Source organism: Podarcis liolepis (assembly GCF_965112155.1).
Source record: "Podarcis liolepis genome assembly, chromosome: 4".
Taxonomy (NCBI): Eukaryota; Metazoa; Chordata; class Lepidosauria; order Squamata; family Lacertidae; genus Podarcis; species Podarcis liolepis.
The window spans coordinates 6,031,684-6,050,178 of NC_139558.1; the positions used below are offsets into that span (position 1 = coordinate 6,031,684).

General features: G+C 41.9%; 1 protein-coding gene across 8 annotated transcripts in view; it reads right to left on the minus strand.

The window, feature by feature from the left end:
* PCDH9 (protocadherin 9) overlaps nt 1-18,495 on the minus strand; it is a 761,173-nt gene that overhangs the window by 10,883 nt on the left and 731,795 nt on the right. The gene's annotated exons all lie outside the window — the stretch shown is intronic.

Genomic DNA, 18,495 nt, shown 5'->3' on the forward strand with positions numbered 1-18,495 from the left:
GGCCCTGGGTCACGTGGCCAAAATGAATGGAGATTAGAATATGTGGCAGTTTATCCCTGTCCTGCCCCCACCAGGCCTCCTTTTCGGGACTTATGCTGCCTTTAATTCCATTTGTTTAAGTTCCACCAACTGAGCCGGGGTGAGGCATTTATGTTGGCTGAGGTCCAGGAAAGCCCAAGATCTGCAGAAAATCATGGGGGGTGTGCGTAATTCCTAGTAAATGACTGGTGGGTTTAATGCAACTTGGAGGGTCACAAGTTGTGGCAGCTTGACTCAGCAGAATTTAGGGAGGGGAGGCCTCTGAGTCTAATCCTGCCACCTATTCTTCAACTTCATTGCTATTATTAATATTTATTCTAGGTCCCATCCTATGTCAATATGCATGATTAATATGCATGAGAGGCAAAGGCTGAGGGCAAATCCACTAGCACTTTTTCCATACTCCAAATTAAAAATACCACTATAAAAAGAAGTTTAGTTCACGGGCGGAATATCAGTGTCATGTTCTAGAAGCAGGCAGTCACCTTGAAAAAAGTGGCGGAGGAGACACCAAGCAGGATTCTGCAAAACCTTTTGTTAGCAAATAAATGGGGATTACAGTTTTACACATCTCTCCCACAGATTTTATTCTTTGGTCACAGACGAAACGTCAACATTTGGAGATGGAGATGGTCCAAATACAACACACAGGCAGCCAAAGCAGCAGATTCTCTCCCCGGGAGAACATGGTTATTTAGACAGACTTTATAGCTCAAAAAGAACAGATACCAGCACATCTTTGTAAATCCGTACCTTCTATTTCACGGCGTGGACCTCATCCATCTTTTTAACTGCTGAAACTACTGCTGAGGAGAACATTACCACAACTAATTCTGTCTTTTCCAAATTAGCATTTTTGTCGCATTCCCCGTCTTTTCCAAATAAATTTTTAAAAAATTTATGCAAGGGATTGAAATGAACCTTCTGCATTTGACATATTTGCTAATAAAAGCAGAGCACCCACAGCACTGGATTAATATCCACTTTATTAACACATATTTTCTGTTATTTAGTTGAGATGTTTTAGCCAGCTGCTAGGGAGATAAAATGAATAGAAATTTATTGAGTTTGCTTATGCTTTTTGCTGAGAGAAATGCAGAACAATCTAGACTAAACACTGAGAACTATTTGGTCATCCAATAGACGTACTGAATATTTCTGAAGGCTGCAGATGGAAGTGGTGCCATACTTCCTTCACTGACTGGAAAGGTTAAGGGGGCAGGATGGTGGATCCCTGTTCACTCTCTAGAACAGGGCAGTCACTTACAGACTCCTTGTTAAAACCGTGATTATGGATGACAAACATACTCAGCTACAAGTGATCGCCAAAGAGGAAGAAGGCAACCTAAGGCCCGGGGGCTGGATGCGGCCCAATTTCCTTCTCAATCGAGCCCGCGGGTGGTCCAGGAATCAGCGTGTTTTTACATGAGTAGAATGTGTGCTTTTCTTTAAAATGCATCTCTGGGTTATTTGTGGGGCATAGGAATTTGTTCATCTTTTTTTCAAAACGTAGTTCTGAGGGACGGTGGACCTGATCTAGAAGCTTTTGGGTAATAGACATGCAGGTGTCAGTGTCTGCAGAAACTACTATAGTCCAGTTGTTGCCTAACCATACCTTCCACACTACACAAGTATTTGAATCACTACCACTTTGCACCCCTGGACTGCCATGGTGTGAACACCTTGCACGTCTCAATTGCATTTGCCCTGAATGCTACTGTGGATGCCTGCAGCTTTAAGCTGATCAACAGGACAGAACTGATCACCTTACATCTGGGCAGTGCTTTTTTTCAGCAGGTACCCATGGGTATGCAATACCTGCACCCTTTTTTTTTTGTTGCTGTTAAAAAGGGTGGTGCTTGCTGTAGCAATTTCATGGTGAGTACCGACACCTATTTTTCTAGAAAAAAAGCACTGCATCTGGGATAGACTAAGTGATCTTTGCTATTTTCTTAAATTATAAAATAAGTATGATAGATTTTGTTGCATATGTTGCTTAGACATTCATTTGTCCTAAGATGTTCTAAAAAGCAACAATCACCTGTTGTGTAAATTTCCATGTTATTTCACATATATTTAAAGTATATCAATTTGTTAAAGCCAATTTCCTGCAGTATGTATACAGATTTCAACATCAGTACGACAAGAGCTGCAGAAGTTGTCACAGCAGCAGAAATCCAACATCGGATCTCTCTCTGATCCATAGAGGAAGAGATGCATCACTTTCTGTTGTTGTTGTTTAGTCATTTAGTCATGTCTGACTCTTCGTGACCCCATGGACCAGAGCATGCCAGGCCGTCCTGTCTTCCACTGCAGTTTGGTCAAACTCATGCTGGTAGCTTCGAGAACACTGTGCAACCATCTTGTCCTCTGTCGTCCCCTTCTCCTTGTGCCCTCCATCTTTCCCAACATCAGGGTTCCAGGGAGTTTTCTCTTCTCATGAGGTGGCCAAAGTATTGGAGCCTCAGCTTCAGGATCTGTCCTTCCAGTGAGCACTCAGTGCTGATTTCCGTCAGAATGGATAGGTTTGATCTTCCTGCAGTCCATGGGAACTGCAGGAAGAGTCTCAAGAGTCTCCTCCAGCACCATAATTCAAAAGCATCAATTCTTCAGCGATCAGCCTTCTTTATGGTCCAGCTCTCACTTTCATACATCACTACTGGGAAAACCATGGCTTTGACTATACAGACCTTTGTTGGCAAGGTGATGTCTCTGCATTTTAAGATGCTATCTAGGGATCCAACACTTTCTAGGCCCATAAGATTAGCATAGTATTCTGCTCCCCCACATCTCGGAATCATTCTTTAAGGCAGGTTGGCTAATCCCTGGTCCAGCCAGGTGATTTTCCCTGGCCTTCAGAGACCCCAACATAAAATCTCTTTCCCCCCCCCCAACTATGTTGGGTACTCTGCTGTTATATGGTGGACAGCATACATTTCTGCTTCAAGGGAGTGAGGTGAAGAAAGGATTTAAGTCATGGGAAATTGTTCTGTGATTGCCAACTGGGCTCATGGGTTTAAATCCCACTCCCTTGTTGCTGTCATTGCACGCTCTCTCTCTCTCTCTCTGTGTGTGTGTGTGTGAGAGAGAGAGAGAGAGAGAGAGAGAGAGAGAGAGAGAGCGTACAATACAGTGGTACCTCGGGTTAAGTACTTAATTCGTTCCGGAGGTCCGTTCTTAACCTGAAACTGTTCTTAACCTGAAGCACCACTTTAGCTAATGGGGGCCTCCCGCTGCTGCCGCGCCACCGGAGCACGATTTCTGTTCTCATCCTGAAGCAAAGTTCTTAACCCAAGGTACTATTTCTGGGTTAGCAGAATCTGTAACCTGAAGCGTCGGTAACCTGAAGTGTATGTAACCTGAGGTACCACTGTAATTCAGCACCTACAGTTTTTGGTTGGCAAAAATCCTTTGGAGGGAACCTTGAAGGGCAATGTGGCCCTCAGGCTGTAAAAGGTTAATCATCCCAAAAGGAAAAGGAAAAGGAAAAGGAAAAGGAAAAGGAAAAGGAAAAGGAAAAGGAAGGAAGAAAGAAAGAAAGAAAGAAAGAAAGAAAGAAAGAAAGAAAGAAAGATGGACTCTACATAGTAGTTGTATTGTAGTTCAAACTTCAAGAAATGAACTTGACACCTGACCTATGCAAGTAGTACCCGCAGGAAATTCCCAGACTGCAATACCAAGATCAAAAAACGGACACAGAATGTTCTGGTCTTCCTTGCCTCACACCAACCACAGTTCTTATTGTAGGCTCACCAGGCAGCAACTTCACTTAAGTTGACTCTGGCAAGTGCCAATGTAATATACTATTTAAGAGTGCTAGACAAGGACTGGACAGGCCCAAGTTCAAATTCAGATCCCCACTTAGCTAATAAAACTGGCTGTGTGGCCGTGGGCGAGCCACTCCTTCTCAAACTAGTCTATCTCACAGAAATGTAGTGAAAGTAAGATTAGGAAAAGGGCAGGGAAATTGTCACAAAGACAAGATCCAAAATAGAGTGTAATGAGGGCAATAAACATAGTGTTCTACATGCACAGTTCCCTTCAGTGAATAATTTTAAAAACCTGCTAAACCTGTTTTACCAAAGATGACAGTGAGACAAAGGAATGTGTGACTAAACCAAGGGCAACAATGCTTTAGTCGTATCACTTTCAACTCTCTTTTCTTAAAAAAAAACCAAAAAGGATTGTCTCTTTCTTTCCAGCCTAAATTGCATTTCAGGAGTTTTATTGAGACATTGGATATACTTCAGCTATTTTCTATTTTAAAATGCTTCAAGGGAGCTAAAATCCAGTCCTGCTGAATGGATGACATTACATCAATGTCAAGGAAGGCAGTGCTACCTCCACTGAGTTCATCAGCATCTCTAATTCCCTCAAACACCTGTGCACCTCAGTGGCTTTATGATTATGAATAGTTCCACTGACTAGAACAGGACTACTCATACCTTTAAAAAGTTACTTGCAAAAACTTCTATATTAGTACACATATTTTCCCACCTTGAAAACTAACAGTTTCCTACTGCTGTCCTGATGAACACTCTTTTATCTTCACATTTTCAGTCCTGATGTGCAGAGAACCATGGATCTTCTGGTTGAACTCTCTCTTTTTCCAACCGTGAAACATGCCTTAAGAACCCCTTTGATGTTCTCTGACTATCTTTATTTTTCACCCTTCATATTTTCGATTTGGTCACAGTGCTCAGTGGATGAAGTGCACTGCAGGTTCTTAGCAGCCATAGGGTAGCTACCAAGCATCAGTTTAAATTACACATGAAGCATCTGGTAATTAATTTGAGGTGAACACTTGTGTGAATGACTTCATTTGCACCTACTGCCAATGAAGGCAAACAAATGCCAAAGAAAATATCTCATAGATTTTAATGGGACTTGCTTCCAATGAAATGTGATTAGAATGAGAACCAAAGGCACATTCTTACCTAACCCAAAAGGATTGGGAGGTTTTTAAATAAGATTCGTAAAGGAAACCATGAATGTACAAGATGGGGCAAACCTGGATTTATTGCTACATTTATCAGATCACAGCTGGCTCAACTGGAGATCTCCTGAATCCTAAACTGCTCACCCCAGTGGATCTTGCCGTAGGATTGCCCGCTATGTTAGGTCCATTGATTTCAATGCATCTACTCTGCATAAATGTTAGTTGAATACCACCCAATATTTAGGTCCTCAAAGAGCTCCATAGGTCAAGCTGTTTCAACTGCAATAAGTTGGCAATTGAAGCATCAGCCAGACCTGCTACTTTTTAAAAATCATATTGAGATTTCCCCATAAGCAGTGTGTCAGCATTTCCTATTACACTGTTCTCATATATATTTACCTTGAAAAAACAACAATGGATAGCATACGTAAAACCTCAGAAACCATGAACTAAACCAATTTTAACTTGATGAAACCTGTTTTCCAGATGACTACAAAGAAAGAAACAGTTGAGAAAAACGTTTGGAAATGCAATTTGGGAAAACAGGAGATACTTTCTATGGATTTTAAGCAGTAATTTATGTTTCATACAAGCTCCATGTTATATTTAAAAAATCAAGATGCTAGTTATGGTTTACAGATATTTCCCGCTGCCTACTGTTCACAATAGTGTGATTATACAAATCTTTAAAATAATAATAATAATTTTTAATTCCAAACTTGTGCCCCCTTCAAATAGTTTTTTGTCTTATGCCAACAATGTCACCCTTAAGAGACAGACTAATCTAAAAGTTAAGTTGTGAAAAATTTAATTGCCAAATTTAAACTGATGATTATCCATTCACTGGCTGAATTAATGGATTAATCATCAACTTCCAGAGCCTCAAAATGATTTAGACCTAATCATACGCAATCAGTGATGAATACACTAAAATGATCTGTTGGACATCATTGTTAAGGGACCATTATAGAGTTAAATTTAGAAATTCCTATTATTATGAGCTGGAGTCAGTCTCTATACACTTAGACTTTTATTTCTTGTTATTTTAGCTCAGTATTTCTTTCCAGCTATAAAACAGCATGGCATTTGGCCTGCAATAACAGTAAGAGTTTGATTTTTTTTTAAAGGGCTCCCATAAATTATATGTACCTCAACACCCCCTAATCTAACTCTCTTTTTACGTATATAATGAAGTTCTTTATATCACAGTGTATATAAAATTACTGTAAGAACAGACATTCCTGATTCTGACCCTAAAAACTCTTAAGAGGATAGAAATATCTCAGGTGCACCCAGTAAGTAAAACAGAAATCGTGCTCTGGCGGCGCAGCGGCAGCAGGAGGCCCCATTAGCTAAAGTGGTGCTTCAGGTTCAGAACAGTTTCAGGTTAACAACGGACCTCCAGAACGAATTAAGTTCTTAACCAGAGGTACCACTGTATTTGCCTGATGTGTCATGGGAAGCAAATCTGCAGTTTCCACATAGGAGAAATACTTGAGAATTTCAAGGAAGTTGAAACAGTTTGGACAACATGCCAATTTTTTTCAAGCAGGATAGAGCCCTGTAGAGTAATCAGTCTTGGGAAGACATTGCAGTTCTGAAGGCAAATACAATAGCACCATTTTATGTAATCTCATTCCACTGTCAGTCATCCCCCCCCCCAAATTGAAATTCCTAATTTGGATTCAGAGGTTGATGAGATGGAGGAGTCCTTTGATGTTTGGAAGGTGTAGAGTGGAATTTCAACCTTAAAACTGGAAGGAAGAGGCAGCATTATACTTGATTTCCTTTCAGGTTTCAATGTCTCGGTTCAACCTGTATGTTCTAATCAATAAAAACCCTGTATATTTTCAGCTGCTCAGAGATGAATGCACTGGATAGAAATATCACTGTTTGCCCTCTACTAAGAGAAAAACAAAGCAGCAGTCAGGTTCTTTTTCTAACCCATTTGCCGACATTGGAAGATGGGTGGTGACTGAAAGATTAAAGGCCATAAGAAAGGCTTTCTTGAAAGCACTTGCAGTTGGAAATATTAAATGGCATTCTGAACAAAGAAACACATTCCTTCCACACATTAAATGTACATTATTTTCAGTGCTAATTAAACATTTCTGAAACAATTAGGGGCAAACAAACAAACAAACAACAAACTTAGTAAGTATTTGGCAGCAAGATGTCAAAGAAAACCTGAATTCCTTTAGCTCACATATGAATAAGAAAGCTCAAGGAAATCACATAGGCCTTTCAAGAGTGGGTTTGAAAGCAACCCCCATTATCATTGCTTTTGTAAGAAGATAGCATTTTTTAAAAAGACTCCTGCAGAAAGGATATGATGGAACTGCTGCCTGGTTCCTCATGCAATGAGTCAGAGAAGACAATTAGGGGAAAGAAGGACTTGAGTAAAAAATGTTAGGGGAAATCCAGCAGGGAACATCCAACTGAGCTGAAATTTCTCTAGGGGAAAAAATTCCTGTCAATTTTGAGAGGAATTTTTCTTTTTTGAGCAGCTCTTGAACTGTTAGGGAATTGTAGGCCCTGGAAAATGTTCAGCAAAATGGCCTCCCCACTTGCCCTATCAGAGGAAGGGCAAGTCCCACCATCACGACACCAACATACCCTCCAACATTTCTCTGCTGAAAATAGGGACATCCTATTCCATAATAAGAATAAGAATTTTACTATTTATACCTCACCCATCTGACTGGGTTGCCACTCTGGGCAGCTTCCAACATATATAAAAACATACTAAAATATTAAGCATTCAAAACTTCCCTACACAGGGCTGCCTTCAGATGGCTCAGGAGTCGGATAACTCCATACCCTCCAACATTTCTCCCATGAAAATAGGCACATCCACTAGATTCTGGTATCAAATCAGAAACCGGGATGGCTTCTATAAATCTGTGATGTCCCTGGAAAATAGAGACATGTGGAGTGTCTGAACTAATAGGACACAACACACATGCACCCCACTCTCCTGAGAAAATCCCTTCATCCAGATCTGATTTGATTTGATTCTTTGGTAGGTTTGCAAAATGAAAAACACACACCAATAAATGAATCTAAGAAAGGGGCAAAATTAGACATGGATGCACAAAGCATCTTTTTTTTTTAAAAAAAGAAACCTCATGACTCCATGCATTCCACTCCCCCTTTTTCCTGCACAGAGCAGCCATGCCCTCTGCCTTCCCCTAGAGCCGACGTGTCATGTGGACTTCAATGGCAGCAGCCCCTCCTCCTCCTTGCCCATTCTCCAGCAGCTACCACCAGCTGCCCAAGGGAGGAGGCTGGCAGCGGCCATCATGAACATGGGGTGCTCCCTAGTAGCCACCACTGCAGCTGCTTGGGACAAGCGCCAGTTCATCCTCCTCCCCAAGGTTGGCACTGGCAGGGCAAACAGGGACATTCTTGTCTCAAATCAGAAGCCAGGGTGACTTTTGTAATTCTGAGACTGTCCCTGGAAAATCAAGGTGTGACCTTGCTATTCAGCTTACATCCTACATAACTAAGAGAAACCTCCAAGTCCTGTTTCTCCCAAAAATTCACTAGCTTGCCTTAGGCAAATCAAGATCTGTCCGTCTCTGTGATGTCTCCATCTGAATTATGGGTATAATAATATTGTCCCACTTTGCAGAGGAGAAAGCACGAAGGAGATAAGGAATATGGTGTGCTTTGGAAACTCAGAAAGCATTATTTCAAAGCCATTAATTATGATTCCCAACAGTTGTGGGCATCTCACTATGTGTCTAAAGCCAAGTAAAATAGATTTATAAAGTTTTGATCATAAGGGGTTCCACTGTGAACCTTCTTACAATAGTTCCTTGCCCAAATGTTTAAGTTCTGTGTCCTCGTTTCTGCACCTAGTATTCAGTCAACAGTTAATTGCAATATAGTAAGAAGGTTAATACTTGAGAAAGACACTGTTGTGGCTTTGGAAATAGCGGCAGCTGCTTGTGGGATTTCAGATTCAGTACAGGGGGGGAAAGACGGATGTGGGAAGCGCTGGTGGCTTCATGCTGCTCAAACGCCATAACTGATTAAAGAAGCTGGAGGCATCAGCCAGCACAAGCGCCTGCTCAGCGGGTCCTGCAGCAGAGGGCACTGCCCACCAGAGATGCTTGAACATATTGGATATTTACAAACAAGGCAAAGGGCCAAGACACACACACACACACAGAGAGAGAGAGAGAGAGAGAGAGAGAGAGAGAGAGAGAGAGAGAGAGAGGAACTGCAGCAAAAACAGCTGCTACAGAAAACTAATTTATGATGGCAGGGGGTGGGGGTGGGAAGCTGATGCCTTTCAGGTATTTTCACTTTTAGCTATTTGACATTAATCATTAGCTTTGTTTATGTAAAAGAAGACTATGGCCAAGCAAAACAATACTAAGTGAGCTTTAAAATCTGCTTAACGAAACCTCAGCTGTCAGGCAATGCTGAAGTTTGAGCTATGAAACTGAAGACGTAGCAAGAGACAGAGGAAGCTGATGTCCAATAAGAGGAGTATAAACATAGCTCTCTATTTGCAGTTGACAATTTGAGGCCAAATCAGAGGTTTTCCCTTCTCTGGTATTTAAAAAGGAGTTATCTATAGCACACAGGCCTGACTTTGACTCATCTTACGCCACATAAAGCAAATACAGAGATAAGTGTGTTAGAAATTTTGGGCTGGGAGCCCCCAGGCATCCCAGGCTCCTGGGGGATCAGGCAGTTTTCACAAAAAGTACCATGCACAGTGAAGATACTCTATTTTGTTCTCATTGCCTGAACAAAACTCTGAAATGATAAAAGAGATGGGACTGGGGGGTGGGGAGAGGAAGTTTTGTCACAATAAACAGTGAATAGTCCAGAATTATAAGCTACTTAATCATTTTTAAGCAGAGAGTGAGCCAATACGTGCTGCTTTTGTCATTTGAAAGAAGACGTTCATATAAAATCTGGAGGCATCCCTTCAAAGGGCCCCAATTGCCACTTGTGGGGATTTAAAAGGTTTATGTACCAAATATTACCACACACACACATGCCTTTTTTGAGAAGAAGGTTGCAGAGTGGCTGGGGAAACCAGTGAGATATTATTATTATTATTATTATTATTATTATTATTATACAATGCAGTTGCAACCTAAACCAAAATTCAAATATAATTTTTTAGTTCCTCCTTAGGCAGAACCCTCAAATAATGTAAGAGGAGTCCAAAGAGATTGGCTAGGGATATCTCACTTCTCTGGAGGCATTTGCACACAACCCCTGTTGTGTTCTTGGGTTTGAACACCTAAGGGAGCAATGCAAAATGAGAACTAGCCCTAAGTGGGGCAGGCACAGGGGATCAATCTCTCAGACACTACTAAATTGTTAGTAAGCCCTTCCAGTTTACCCTAGGAAATTTCTCAGCCACCCTTTATGCAGGTAAATCCGAGGATGATGCCTAATATCCCGCTTTGAAATAGCTTAAGGTCTGTGTCCACCTACAAAGGGAACAGCAGATCTCGTTTGTCTAGGTGTGTATTTGTGGAGAGATGTTAAACACGTTTGCTGTATTTAAAAGAAAGCAGCAGCCATAGAGTCAATTCTGTTTTCCAGCAAGCCTTGGATTTCAAACAAGTATTTAAGGAATTCATACTGTGCCTGCATTCACATTTATCCGCCGCATGCTTATTCTGACAACAGCCTCAAAATATATATTGGGCTCTTTTCAAACTTTGAGAAAAATACTCCAACAACAGGTAGATCATGGGGCTCAGGAAGGAACAAATTCAATAGTTGCTCTTCCCATGACTGCGCAGATAGAAAATATGTATTTTCCCTGAGACAGGGGAGTGACTATGGCTACTCAAAATCGCAGTAGTCGGTGACTTTCTTTGAGACATGTTGAGAAAGCTCCCCCTACATGTTCCTCATTTCATCATCTGCGCCTCGACACAGAATCCTTCCAAAATATCACATTGGGCTGTTTCCTGGGGCAACTACATTGAAGTGCGCATCTAGTCAAGCTATCCAGTAGACAGACCTTTGTTACATTATATAAAACAGGAAATCGAGTAGAGTACTGGGAAGAGGGTTGCTGAATAAGTGTGGGTGAAATAGGCATTGTTTCCTTTTAGGTTATAATCCATGCTTTGAAATTAAAGCTCAGGGGCAGCATATATTTATTTAAAGAATTTTTACCCCATTCTTCAGCTGAAAAGGCTCTCTGAGCAGCTTACATATTAATATAAAAGGGGGGGGTCAGAGGAGGTGGGGAGCACCAGACACCAGTTATTACAGGAAGGAGGAGGAGAATGCAAAGCTGTCCTATACTCTAGTTATTCGTTGCAGAAAGAGGAAAAGGCAGCACTGCTTCCCCAGCAGAATGGCCACCAAATCCAATACTGTGCATGCAAGAAGGAAGGCCAGAAGGGTTGTATTCAACATAGCGCAAATGGGAACACTCTGTTGGAGAAAGGATTTTTCATGCACAATTTCCCCCATGAACTCCGCAACTCTATTCTGGGAGTTCCAAAACCACCCAGAGGAGATTTGGGGATGACATGGGAATAGGGATGGAAGGGAAATGCAGGGAAGTCCCCTTGCTCTAGTGCAGGGGTCGGCAACCTAAGGCCCATGGGCCACAAGCAGCCCACGGAGGTTGTTTAACTGGCCCATGAGCTGCCCCCGAAGCAAGCCGCCTGCTCGGCGAGTCCCCACGCACTGTGCTAAACCGGCGCGGAACGAGGACTCACTTCCGCAGCACCAGAAATCTGTGCGCAGACACAGAGACTGAAAATTGCATCTGCACAGACACTGACACTGAAAATTGCATGCATGCGGGCACAATCCGGCCCACGGAGAGATCTCCGCTGGAGTGAACCAGCCCAGGCGAGGTAAACCTTGTCGATCCCTGCTCTAGTGCTAATGCTTTTGGGTGGCTGCTCCCACTCTGGAAAGCCCCCCCCCCTTTGGCTCCCTCTTTGATGTCCTTCTGCTGACAGAGGTTGGGAGCATACAAAGCTGCTGCATGCCTCAATGAGGTGCAGAAGGGCTATTGATCATGCCTGGGTATCTTGTAGCATACACAGCCTATTGGCAGTACACCCTGCAAACCACCACTGGGGATATGGAAAGGCTTCACAGGAAACAGATGTTGTGCATACCTCTGCACATGCATGAAAGACTGGATCATGCCCTTGCGGTTGGGCAATTCCATTTCAAGAAAAGAAGCAGCAGCACATTCCAGGCAACAGCTTTCTTCTCGCCCTTTCCCTGCCCTCATAATATACCTAATTAATCTTAGAATAATGTACTGGGCCCAAAAATTTGTAAAATATTTATATTTCTCTTCTGCAGTTCTGGGAAGCAGCCATCAGAAAAGGAAACTCCGGTTAAACAGCCTACCTAAGGCTGAAGCTGATTCCTTATTAATATTTTTTCAGAATCAGTGCAAGCAACAAGACCTGCTCACACACCACCATCACAGACTCGGTATTTCATTAGCCCAGAAGAAGCATCAAATCGTTACTCAAATATTAAGGTCATGCAACTCACTGCATTTGTGTTTTCAAACAGCAGCATCTGCCGAGTCAGCTTGCTATTAACACCACTGCGTCTACAGAGGAGATTGCTGACACATGAATGGGGTGCTTTGTCAGTCTGGCACAAAATGTAGATGAAGTGCAGAGAAGTGAAGCAGAGAATTCAAAGGGGCTCTTGATTGCCTTCTTTAAAATGCCAAGAACTTAAGCTGCCCTTTCTTATCTTCCTCTGCATGCATGTGACACTTTAGGAGGTCTGCCTTATCGCACTATAATTCAGCAATTGTTCACTCCATGCACTGCTCCCTTCCCTTGCAAAAGGGCAGCAGGAGATATATAATTCTGGTAATGAACAGCTGCATAATTTAGGGGTTGTTCAACTATGAGGGCACTCTTCCCAATTTGTGTTTCTTTAGCAGATGCCAGGATTTCCCAAGCCTATTTAGGGATGCATTTCTTTCTCTCACTACCTTCAATCCCACAATTGAGAAGTGCTGGAATTTCTCAGAAAGCAAATTCAGACACATGAGCACAAGCTATGCCCCAGGAGTACAAACGCCCCCCATTATATGTCTGCTGACAATTGATAGACACTGCAAATTCTCAGAAAATATTTTTTTCCTGTAAATATTTTTTAATTAATTTTTCATTAATATCAATACAATGCCAAATCACAATATAATCAAAAGAGCCAATTGGCTGAAATGACTGGCAGAATCCGAGACCAAGGGAAAGAGACGGTGGAAGAAGATTGGAAGAAATTTAAAATTTATCTTAAGAAATATTGTAAAATCAATGAGTGCTAAAATGTTGAGGGTATAGAAAAAAAGGGGAATACAGCTGTAAAAGATTAAGTAAAAGAAAAGAACAAGGGAAAATTAGATAAACTTAAGGGGGAGGATTTGCTGAAACAAATTTGGAAATTGGGATGCAGAAAGGGGATGTATGGGGAAGTCGGTGAAGTAAGGTTGAAGAAATAAGGATTTGAAATTATACATGTTTGTTTATGTGTTTGTTTGTTTGTATTGTGTAATGTTTGTGTTTATATAAATTGTGAAAAACCAATAAAAAATTTTATAAAAAAGAGAGCCAATTAAACAGTTCTGAATTAAACATTTTGGAGTCAGAAAATAAATTTGATCATGTGAAATATAAAAACAAGTTGATCTACTGTACATAGTTGCAATTATGACATTATAAGTGTGTTATTAAATGTGACACCAGGTGGCGATGAAGAGCTCAATGGCAAATTGCACATATCTTTTTATAACGTTTTTTTCATAACACTTTCATAGCATTATTTATATCTGTGTAGATTCAGCTATAGTCTGAGCTAGCCCCCGCCCCACCAAAAACACCTCCACACTTTTTGTGGGTAGCTAAATTAGTGTAGAGGCATTTCGCCAAATATTGTGGGAGAGCTAAATTTTCTATAGAGTTTTATTGGGCTCACTGGATGTTGGATGAAACCCTACTGTTAGTTTCTATTGGTGGATGAAGGAAGCAGCAGAGAAAAAAAGGAAGTAGCAGCACAAGAGATCAAGCCCACCGTTTCCTTCAAAAATGTTTAAAGGATATAAAGCAATATTAAAACTGGATCCACAGTAGTACCAAAACATTCACTGATGGTGAAATGGATGAGGCCATTTCAGATTTCACCAAATTCAGTCCAACTGTCCAAGGAGGAGCTTGAGAAAGAAAAACTATCAAAAATTGGCCAGAAAATTATTTTCTGAAAAATTGTGGCTCAGATGTATTATCTAGACTTTATTCCGAAATGTGATCTAAAAATACTGCTCAAGTCCTCATGCCACAGAGAGGGAGAAAACTAGTCCCTTTCTCTAGCAGACATTATGCAGGACTAGACTCCTAATGATGGAACACTTGTACAGTCGTACCTTGGAAGTCAAACGGAATCCGTTCCAGAAATCCATTCTACTTCCAAAACATCTGAAAACCAAATCGTGACTTCTGATTGGCTGCAGGAACTTCCTGCAGCCTATCAGAAGCCGTGCAAACCCCATCGGATGTTCGGGTTCAAAAGAAAGTTTGCAAACCAGAACAATCACTTCTGGGTTTGCGGCGTTCTGGAGCCAAAACAATTTCCAGGGTGTTAGGCAACCAAGGTACGACTGTATTTTAATCTCCCATTTCTTTCCTTGTCTTCTGCAACCAGCAAGCAGGAAGAGAAAGAGTCGTACCCTCATCCTCAGCAGAAGTAGCAGCCGCAGTAACTTCTAGTTGGAATATTAGTACAGTACACCACTTCAGCAGGCAACTGTTTTTATCCTCTGGTAGGCTAAGTAAACTCAATTATGTTCTTAGAGTACTACTTACAATTGAGCAGTGTGTGTGTGTATGTGTGTGTGTGTGTACGCACCCACCCACCATGTTAAGAGCTGCTGTTGTTGCCATGGTTGAGGACAGAGGTCCTTCTTTTCCTCCATCTCTCTGTCAGAGTACAACCTTAAGCACAACAGTACAACCTTAAGCACAACAAGCTTAGGAACAACTCAGATCTATTTCTGCTTTCTTAATATTGCATAGTACCAGCAGCTCAGTAGTCGGTGTGTGGCAAATGAGTGCACTGCTACCCACCCCCCCAAGCTGAGCCTCAGGATTTTGGGGGGAGGAAATTGTCTTTTTAATTTGTGACAGCCTCCATTTCAAGAATGATATCTTGTTTTAAGGACTCTCTGTGTTTTAAGGAGTCTCCCTGTGGAGGACTCCCTAGTCCTGAATGGGGTAACTGTGCCCCTGAAGGACCAGGTGCGCAGCCTGGGAGTCATTTTGGACTCACAGCTGTCCATGGAGGCGCAGGTCAATTCTGTATCCAGGGCAGCTGTCTACCAGCTCCACCTGGTACGCAGGCTGAGACCCTACTTGCCTGCGGACTGTCTCGCCAGAGTGGTGCATGCTCTAGTTATCTCCCGCTTGCATTACTGCAATGTGCTGTACGTGGGGCTACCTTTGAAGGTGACCCGGAAACTGCAATTAATCCAGAATGCGGCAGCTAGACTGGTGACTGGGAGTGGCTGCAGAGACCACATAACACCGGTCCTGAGAGATCTGCATTGGCTCCCGGTACGTTTCTGAGCACAATTCAAAGTGTTGGTGATGACCTTTAAAGCCCTAAACGGCCTCAGTCCAGTATACCTGAAGGAGCTTCTCCACCCCCATCATTCTGCCCGGACACTGAGATCCAGTGCCAAGGGCCTTCTGGCGGTTCCCTCACTGCGAGAAGCCAAGTTACAGGGAACCAGGCAGAGGGCCTTCTCGGTAGTGGCGCCTGCCCTGTGGAACAGATTTGAAGGAAATAAGCAGCTATCTTATCTTTAAAAGACATCTGAAGGCAGCCCTGTTTAGGCAAGTTTTTAATATTTAATACTGTATTGTTTTTAATACTCAATTGGAGGTCGCCCAGAGTAGTAATAATAATAATTATTATTATTATTATTATTATTATTATTATTATTATTATTGACAGAAGCAATTTAAGAATAGGACCGTCTGAAAAAGTAAGTGAAAAGGCAGTGTGAAGTCACAAGAATAGCCTCACCTGGAAAAGCTCCCCCCCCCTCTGCTCACTCAAAACTCTCCCTGACTAAGGGTAGATTTTTCATTATCATAATCACCCTCTAATTACTTAAGTGATTATAGGGGGGGGGAGAGAAAGCAACCTGTACAGCAGCGTGACCTTTAAGGGTCTTCTGTTTTTAATTGCTGTATAATTCTAATGGTATTGTTTTACTGTTTGTTTTAATTATGGATACTGAAATTTTAATGTTTGTGCAACTTGGATTGTTCTTATTTTGTAAACCGCTTAGAAGCCTATTTTGGCATTAAAATAAAATAATAACACTCAGAAATAACAATAGTAATGTGTGAACTGGGTTCTATTCACGCAATGCCAATCTTCCAAACATTCAGAATACTGAGGCAGCTAAAGATCTTCAGGAGCGAAGGCGTGTTTCTTATTCTAGAGCTTCAGCAATGGTTCTCGGCTTTCTAACAAGGTTACCTTGCATTCCCCATCTGCCAAGAGGTGAAAAGTTGCTTTGGCAAATGTTTAGACAGTTATTGGCAATTGCATTCGCAAAGAGGGCCTTGTGTGTATGGTCATATGTACACTTCTCAGGTGCCCTGAGGAGGACAAACCAAACAAATGGTAATTAAAGTGGAGAAGAAAATTCAGCCGGAAAATAGTCTGCTCATTAATAGCATTCTATCACTTCCAATAGCACTTTGGTTATATTCCTTTCTCAAATACACCTCTTTGCAATTTGTTCTTTTATGGAAGGTACAGGTTGCTTTATGACATGTGGTGCAGTCGAACACAAGTCCCCCTCACAGGACCTGTCACACAAACACTCCTTTAATTTATGGCTAAGGTTGCACACCATTCAGATGGTGAATAGCAAGCGGAAGAGAGAGATGTGACAGTACCAGAAATTGTCTGCAAACTGCAAACTGGCAGTCACTGTGATTTGCTGACGGCCTGAATTATTTTCCCCAACTTTTGGCATATCTCTATTTGCCACACTTGGACAGCTAACGCTAATGGTATTCAATTAATACTGATAAAAAATATTTCCCTCTCTCTTTTTTTAAGAAGGGACATAAAAATTTGAGCCATATAAAATTCCCAGGAAAGATAGTTATACTAAATTTTGTGCTACAAAAAGGATGGAGGCTAGTTTCAAAAAGAAAGCAAAGAAACAAGGGCTACACTACTTAACTTGTATCACACTCCACTGGTCATTATTCACTTTGGGTTATCTTCTATGCGGCGTATACAGCCAGTATAATATTTATTCCAGACAACAGTTTTTCAGGCAAACTGAATCTCCCCCGTTGTAAATCATAGAAACAGCCAGTGTTCATATTATGTTGCTATGAAAAGCATCGGAGAATGTGTTCTTTGAATACCCATTCATTCTTCAAATACCACCACCCAAATCTGATGTGTGATTGTGTTTCTGTGCATGCTATTTTATATAAATAAAAATCTATGACAAACTTTTTTCCAGTTGCAAGTGAGGTGGAGGTTGGTTATTGCAAAAGTAGCAAAACGTTCATGAATCAATATGAGTTTTTGACACTATTATATAAATCCATCCATCACAGCACAGCAATAACACAGCAAGTTGTGTGTGTATGACTATGCTATGAGAGCCAGATTTATAAATCTCCTCCATTAATGTCCCCCCACCCCCTGTATCACAGATTCTGGAGATGTAAGGGCCTTGCTGGATCAGACCAGAGGCCTATGTAGTCCAGCATTTTGTTTCTACTTGCAAACCACATACCTATGGGAAGGCTATCAACAAGGCATAAGGGCAATAGGTCTCTGTGCATTGTTGTTCCTAAGCAACTAGTGTTCAGAGGCATGGTGGCAGTGAAGCTGGATGCAGTATACAGTGGTGCCTCGCAAGACGAAATTAATCCGTTCCGCGAGTCTCTTCGTCTAGCGGTTTCTTCGTCTTGCGAAGCAACCCTATCAGCGGCTTAGCGGATTAGCGCTATTAGCGGTTTAGCGGCTATTAAAGGCTTAGCGGATTAGCGGCTAAAAGGCTATTAGCGGCTTAGAAAAAAGGGGGGAAATCGGAACACTCGCAATACGTTTTCGTCTTGCAAAGCAAGCCCATAGGGAAAATCGTCTTGCGAAGCAGCTCAAAAACGGAAAACCCTTTCGTCTAGCGGGTTTTCCATCTTGCGAGGCATTCGTCTTGCGGGGCACCACTGTATAGACATCATGACTAATATCCACTGACAGCCTTATCCTCCGTGAATCTGTCTAATGTCCTTTTAAAGCCAACTGGGTTGGGACTATCACCACGTCTTATGGTCCAAGATCCCATTATTTAACTATGCACTTTTTCTTTCCTGAACTCCCCATGTGTGTGAGCAACGCAGCCATACGTTTGGAGTTAAGGATTGCATCATTGGAGACCGTCATCTGGAAGCGAGTCTTTGGCTACTGGCTGTCCAGCTGGCATAGGCTTCCCGACC